Source organism: Pinus tabuliformis, chromosome 3_2 (genome assembly GCF_031772625.1).
Source record: "Pinus tabuliformis cultivar Carrire ecotype Pingquan chromosome 3_2, CPIR1, whole genome shotgun sequence".
Classification (NCBI taxonomy): domain Eukaryota; kingdom Viridiplantae; phylum Streptophyta; class Pinopsida; order Pinales; family Pinaceae; genus Pinus; species Pinus tabuliformis.
The window spans coordinates 264,142,173-264,150,034 of record NC_142302.1 but is presented as its reverse complement, the minus strand read 5'-3'; positions in this window follow the sequence as shown (position 1 = coordinate 264,150,034).

The window sequence follows — 7,862 nt, the reverse complement described above, 5'->3', positions numbered from 1 at the left end:
GTTGATGATTATCCAATATTTTCTCAAAAATAAATCCCTCTCTTGCTGAAACTTGATCAAAGTTCCAACATCCAATTTCGACTGAATAATATAGCTTTAAAGAGTTTGGTAGAGGAATAGAAGAGAATATATGATAACTAAACATTCATATTGAATACTTAACCAACCAGATATATTATATACGTGTAGAAAAATCCTACATCCAAATAAATATACATTCAAGAGATGACAGAAGGCAACAATTAAATGATGCAAAGGAGTTGTTTTAAACGGATTATTCAATTAACTAGTCTCCATAATGATGATAACTTTGCAGTGGATTATCAGGGAGGTCGATACTCAAACCTAGTCTTGCCCTAGCTCCTATGTTACCTTGAACATATACATAAATACATTATGAATTCACAAGGAAAGACATACATGAGGAAAAAATTATGTCATACTTTAATTAAAAATTATGCAATAGAAGTCTTTACAAAAATGGTAGGGTTTTGGCATCAAAATCCAACCCTTTTACAATGAAAACAAAATAATATATAGAACATTATAACAAGCTAATTGTGTTTAGCTTTCTGGAATAAAAATCTAAACAATATACTAAAAATAAAGACGAAGCTCTGATATATTTGCAAGAAATTTGGTGTTGATTGTTGATATTATTCCTTCAAAATTTAAATTGATCCCTTGATTGTTTATTGAATGCCTTCATTCCTACAATGACTGCTCAAATACTACTTCAAAATCTAAAATTGATTTACTGATGTTGGATCTTTGCCTTGGAATCTGGAGTTGTTGAAGTTATCTCCACAAAAATTTTCATTTTCCCTTTAAATAAAGAAAGTTATACCATCTGTTTATCATGTCCTTTTGATTGTTATATTCATGCCTTTGGATTTGGAAATAATATTAAGACTATTGATCCACCAATAAAAATTTATTTTACAATGTTCTGTTGTTTTTACAAAATGGGAATTTGGTGCGTGCCTCTTTCATTTAGGCTAATGAGTAGCCACTGGTAGGTGGCACCTCCTTATTTGTTAATAGAAAATTGTTGTTTACCATGCTTTCTTCCTTGCTCTCTTTGATATTGAAATCAAAGATAAAAAACTAATGTATATGTTCAGTGAATTCTTCGTGAATTACCTAGCAATATACAGGAGAGTATATTTCACCCACTTTTGGCTTTATCAAAATGTGCATTGGAATTGGAATTTGAATAAACTCCCCAATATTCATTTTCCTATAATCTCGACATAAATGTATCCACTAAGTTCATCGAATCAAGATATTTTTTGTTCCTATGCTACCTCCATATTTTCACCTTTCTCAATCCCCTACATTTGTGAAGAATCTTTTTCAACAATGGTAGTTTTAACAATAACTATACTTGTGCCATAATCAAGCAAAATTCCCTATGCCAACGAATAGATAGATAAATATCTACCATAAAGGTCTTCCTTTTGAAATTTTAATTGTCAGGACTAACATTTGTTGCTCCTAGTCCCATAATGCAAGTACATTGTATAACAGGCAAGAACAATTTATTAAAGTTCTTGAGGTAGCCGAAACTGAGTTTGATGATCCCAAAGAAGCTAGAGCACTTTCCAAGCTATTTAGTGACAATAAAGATGCAGAATTCATCTTTCAACTACAATGGTCATTTCCTTGTTAGCATAGCTCATTGAGATCCAAATCAATTTTACTATCACTCAACCATGGATTTTCAAAAACGACTTGAGAAGAAACATACAAATCAACTTATTCTTGTTCCTAAAAAATCTCCATTTGAATTGCAAAATTGGATGCCAGGAGAAAGGAACCCTTAAAACCTTATACCTTTCTGTGTGTACAAACCCTTCATGATTATCTCATAATTTCTATGATGCCAATAGACTGCAAAAAGATCAGTCTCTCTATCTTCATAAACATCAACCCTTAGTACTTTAAGTGTACATTTTTTTCTCTTAATCATGTGGTTAGAAAATGACCATATGTTGAAACAATTTTATCCACCATGAATTTTCAATTTATATCAAATGAAACAAGCACTAATCTGTAACACTGTAATAATTATGACAAGTCATTGTGCATCCAAATATAGCTTATGGGCATTAAATAAGGCTAATTATAGGTCTGGAAAAGTCGTTGTTCTATTATCTAGCTTCAATATAGGTTCATCATGTCTAAATTTTCTAGTTTCCAAAATCATCTGCTTAAACCTCTGTGATTTGTGTACACATTAATAGGTGTTTTGCATAAAATGGAACTGAACATATGCCCTTCAGGAAACTAGAAAAATCTCTCTATATGCTGACAATTTTTCAAAAATTCTCGCGCTGGACCCAATTGGGCCCATCCTGCAAAATATCTATGTCTCAAAATTTTGAATTTTGCCTCCGTTTGCCTAGGATCTGAACCCGAAATTCACTGTCTGTAAATGCCCATGAAATTTTAACCCATTGTTGATCATACGAATAAAACTCTTACATTCTTAAAGAGGATGAATATGACATTTGGGATACTGAGAATGTCTCTGAAATCTCCAGTAGTTTTTCATCTTCAACCCTATGCTTTTCAACAAGAGTTGAATGTACACAAAATATGGTGCTTGATTTTGGTTCTACATAACCTACTACAACAATACAACCAATTGACATGTACCTAGTATCAGTTGCATGCATCTGCACTTTGTTATCATCCTTTGTATTGTTGGAAACTAAAAAATTAGCACAATAAAAATTTACCTTTTTATCTTGTCGAATCATGGAGATTTTTTCATATTCCGCGTATACAAAAATACCCACGTGTTGACTCATTGACATTATAAAAGCGATATCCCAGAAACCACAAATGGATTGTGGGAGGGGTCCATAGCTGAAAATGGTTTTTAACTAAGGGAGTGTTGCAATTTGCTTGGAGCTGCCATGTCACAAATGTGGTTTTGGAAAAAATAATTATTGTGGACCCCCTCTGTTGTAGCATTTTTTTATTTTGGTAAGTTAGAAAAAAAATGAAAATATATTTTAAGAAAATGTTAAGTTAAGATATGGACAAAAAGAATAAAGAAACAAAATGTTAGGAATATTTTGATGAATAAGTCCATATCAAATAAAATGTTAGAATAGATGCCCTAAAAAAGGAAGGCAAAAATAAAATGTTAGGTTAGAAATAAAAGAAAAAAATAATAAATTCTGAAAGCGTTTCACATCCAAATGCCACTACTCTTAGTCAATTTTTGTTTCAAATAAAGTCGTGTGCAAATTGTTTAAATGCCACACTAGTCCATACAATCCAATCGTAAAGTTTAATCATGATTGGATTTGATTTAAATTATTTGTTAATAGGTAGCAAATAAAATTGGCTCAATAGTTTAATCTGAGCCAATGGAAGAAATAAGGGATAGAAGTAGATTAATCATTAAAAGGAAAATGTTGAGTTGCTAGTCTAAGTTCACTCAGATGACTAAGATTGCAAAAAATGTTAGGAGAGTTAAGGGTAGGTAAATAAATGAAATAAAATTGGAGCATGATAGGATTTTTATCCTAAGTCAAATCATTGGATATATGTGTATATAACGAATGGTTTTAATTAACCACTATTTGTTAAACCTCAATGTTATTCAACTTTATCCATTGATTCCCTTCGGACCCCACACCTATCACATCCATCATATATTTTCGATCCCACCATCACCTTCCGCCTCACTTAATTAAACTCCCCTGTTTTCCTCTCATCCCTCACATCTCCCTCCGATTTGACGGCCTACATTGTTCCTCAGCCCTCCCTTGTCATCTGAACATTATCGGTTGGGGGGGGGGAGGGTGTCTAAAGTCAGTAGTTTTAGAAACTTCCCTCTGAAACTGCCAACCCCCACTCCTAGTTATTCAGGACTTAAAATCCCAAACCACTTACTGCCCGAACTCACTCCCGAACATGGTTTTCAATCTCTTCCATCACCATCACTCCCACATAATCGTCTACGACAACACCTTGTCACTTCATCTATCCCATCATCCTACATGGACCAATCTTTCGCATATCTGCCCTTTATCCATTTAATTCCCCACACCTGCAAATTAATATTCCATCAATTCGTTTCTCAATCCCATTGGAGAGTTAATACGAATTTAGCCGTTGATTAACAAACCTGCTCCAATTTATGCCTTATGAACCCTTTTCTTTCATAAAAACCATTACACAGTTCATTCCCATAACTCAATTGATCACTGGATACTTTCAGCTTACAGTCAAAATGACAAGTTCACCATTCAAGCCAATTTTTTTTCCTGTTCCAAGAAGGCCAGCATTCAGGTTCACTCATCTTTTCCAATTACATTTTTTTTTTGTTATCACTGTGTTTTAGCCAAATCCTTCCCATTTCTGTCACTTTCAGTTTGTAATCCAATCCACAGAATGCCTCCTAAGGGAAAGGAAGTTGCAGAAACCCAAAATCCTCTCATTCCTCCTCAAGTTGATTTCCATCATCTTCCCTTGGTTGACAGAGATTGTGAAATCCATGAGTCCTTGTCTGAATTCGACTTGTTTGAGATCTATTGCTGGATGGGGGACAAATTTGTCGATCAAACTGATGAAATTGGACTTTGGGATTCCCATCTTCCTCATTATATCTTCCCTCAGATCCACAGAGCACCTGAATTTGTTAGAAAATTCCATGCAGCTTATGACCCCAGTCAAAGAGCTATTATCTCACCTACAGGAGAAATCTTGTGCTCCATCAATGCCCAGTCCATTGACCAAATGTTGCAGGCCCCAACTATTGTGCCAACCACTCCTTTTTCTCATGAAAGCCTAAAAGAAGCCTATCAGAAGCTGGATTTCACTAAAAGAGCTCAAACCCTAGAACTTTTCCTAGCTATAGATAGCCCTCTACCTAAAAGAAACCCTCCCTATGATTCATCTATATTCCTAGACAAAACCAAGCAAATTACCACCATTCTCTCTTATCTCCTTGGTTACTATTCTGATCAATATGTAGATGAAGCCATCATTAGTTTCTTGTCTAACTTTTCTGTTGGTTCCAAACCCACTGTTCTTTTTAACTTTAGTCAATTTCTAGTTGAGGCCATTCATGAACAATTTGTCTAGTTCAATACTGAAGAAGTATTCAAGTATGCATCAATACTTGTATATATTTTTATCTATTTTCAGGGAGACACATTTCCATTCACTTTGCAGAAGCTAGATGAAGAAGGGAAATAGCAATCAGTTATCTTTTGGACTTCTATGTGAATGAAGGAGAAAGAAGAATTTTTATATAAACAGTTCATAGAATTGTTTGCTCATCTAGCCATTAATCTTCTGAGCAATACTCCAGAACCAAGGATTAGTGATGAAATTGTAAAATTTTTGCATCTAGTTATCAAGCCACAATAGGAGATTGGTATCTTTACCAAAACTATACAGAGATCAGAGTCTTTGGCTGCGAGCTTCCACCTTACAAGCTGCCTAAGTACCTCCATATGAGAATTTTTGCATTAGAATATATTAGGAAGAGGCTCAATGCAGATGAAGTGCATTTGTGGCTGCAAAGAAGAAATCACAGTTTAAGATAAAAGCCTGGGTTGGTCCATTCATCTGTAACACTAGAGCAGCAGGAGAAGAAGCAGACAGGTTATTGAAAGAGATGAATTTTGGCCTCATCTTTACTTAGTCTTATGACCCAATGGGATTGATTTCAAAACTCAGAGTAGAAAATAAATTTACTCCATATCATCACACAGCCAGACCTGAGATTGAACAATACAAAAATCTATTAGAATGGAAGGAAAACACCCTTCAAGAAGTTGAAGAGATGGCAATCTCCACTTCAAATATACAAAATCCACTTGCATAGGAAAATATAGCAAAACGAGGAAGGGAAGAATAGTCATCCCCTACAGAAGAAGCATCAAGTAAAGGCTTTAGAATTGTGCACAGAAAGAAGAGGCTTAAGATCTCCTTGAAGGTCAATGCAACTAATGAGTCACATACATCTCTTTTCACACAGTCTGGTGGACAGTCTATTCAGTCTCCCACTCATTCCACCACATCTCATGAACAGCAAGTGATTCATCCTAGTGAAGGCAGTGATAAGGATAAATAAGATGATATTTTTCATGTTTTCATTTAAATCAAGAAGAAGAATGAGGATTTAAAATTGAACACTTATACTCAATTCTGGAAACATTCTTCCAGTTCTCAAGCCAGACTTCTTTCAGTATTTGACTCTGAAAAGGGTAAAATGTAGATGGCTTTCTTACAAGCTCAGATTCCACAACCCAGAACTGCTGCACATTACCATAAGCAAACCTCCTTTGAATTTAATGTTAAGATGTACATCCAATTGACCAAACTGAGACGCACAAACAGACTAGCCAAATGGTTGCTTCTACTTTAACTAACATTGTCATGAGTCTGTCAAATATGCAGGTTACCTTGGTTAATACACAGTCACAGCTCAAGATTGAGAAAGTTTCCTCATTGGCAAAAGACACCAAGATCAAAGCTTTGGAAGATCTAGTGCTGAAGATGGGATATGATCCCTCTAATATAAAGGTTGCAGAAGAAATTGTCAAGAAGAAAAAGTTGAGATTTCAGCATTAAGGAAGCAACTCAAATTTCCAGCTTCAGAGGACCCAATGACTAAATAAATTGAAGAAACTGAGACTCAGAAATCTAACATGATGAAGCTCATCATGGAACAAAATCTGCAAATAAAACAGATGGAGGAACAAATGGAAAAACTTTTCAAATAAAAAGATGAAGCTGTGAAAAAGGCCAATATTCCAATGGATGTAGTTCCTCTTGCAGCAGTCCCTATGACTACAGTTTCTACCTCAAGCACAGCAGCAACCATAGGTACAGTAGAAGGATCTAAACATCTTGTTGAAGTTGTTCAAAACCTGTCTATTCAAGCAGAGGAAATCGAGAAATAACAGGATCAACTGAAGACACTAGAACACATGAAAGCAGTTGCAGACATCTCACATGCAGTTGAGTTGCAGAGGGCAAGAAGTCAAATTGACGTATTGCAGAAAGAAGTAAAAGACTCTTACCTCAGAAATACACTGGGTTTAGTAAACGAGATTATATGGGAAAAGATCATTGAATCAATCAAAGATATCTACCCTTATATCAGAATAATTTTTGATCAAAAAGACTTGTTGGAAAAAGCTCAAGAAGCTATTGAAACTATCTCAAATGAACTTGAGGACAAGCTAGAAATAGCCACTGATATAATCAAGTTTCTGAATTCTAAAGACAGTTATGAGCTTCAAGAATTGGGTATTGATGACATGACAGAAGCCATACTGGAAGTGAAGAAAATTATTACAAAGAAAATCACATTCTTCAGTGGGAGGAAAAGTGCAGCATTGTTAATGTCATAGTTCAACGTTTTTTCAGTAGGCTGGAACCCTTGACCGGCAAGGGTTTTCCCTCCATATTTGTGATAAATGATCAGTTAATGCCTACTGAAGACTATGTCCACAAGCTCACAGAGGTCAAGACCAGTGCAGCTACAATTTCAAATATAAAGGGTACAGCGACCCCAAGGCTTGTGCTGAATGCCCTCCGAGATACCTTTTTCATCCTTAATGAAATAAAACAGATATTTTTAGTAAAACCTACTTTTACTAAATATACATAAATGGATGAGGTTTATCGAAGGGTAACTAAGTTATCTATCCCAGATAATAAACGTTGGGAACAGTTAATTGATTTACTTGACTGAAATAAAGATCAACAGCGTTCAGCATTTTGGGGAACAAACATAAACAGGTCAACAGCATTCATCATTTTGGGGAACAGTCATCAATAGTTCAATAGCAAAATAGTGACAGATCGACTATCAGTTCATTTTT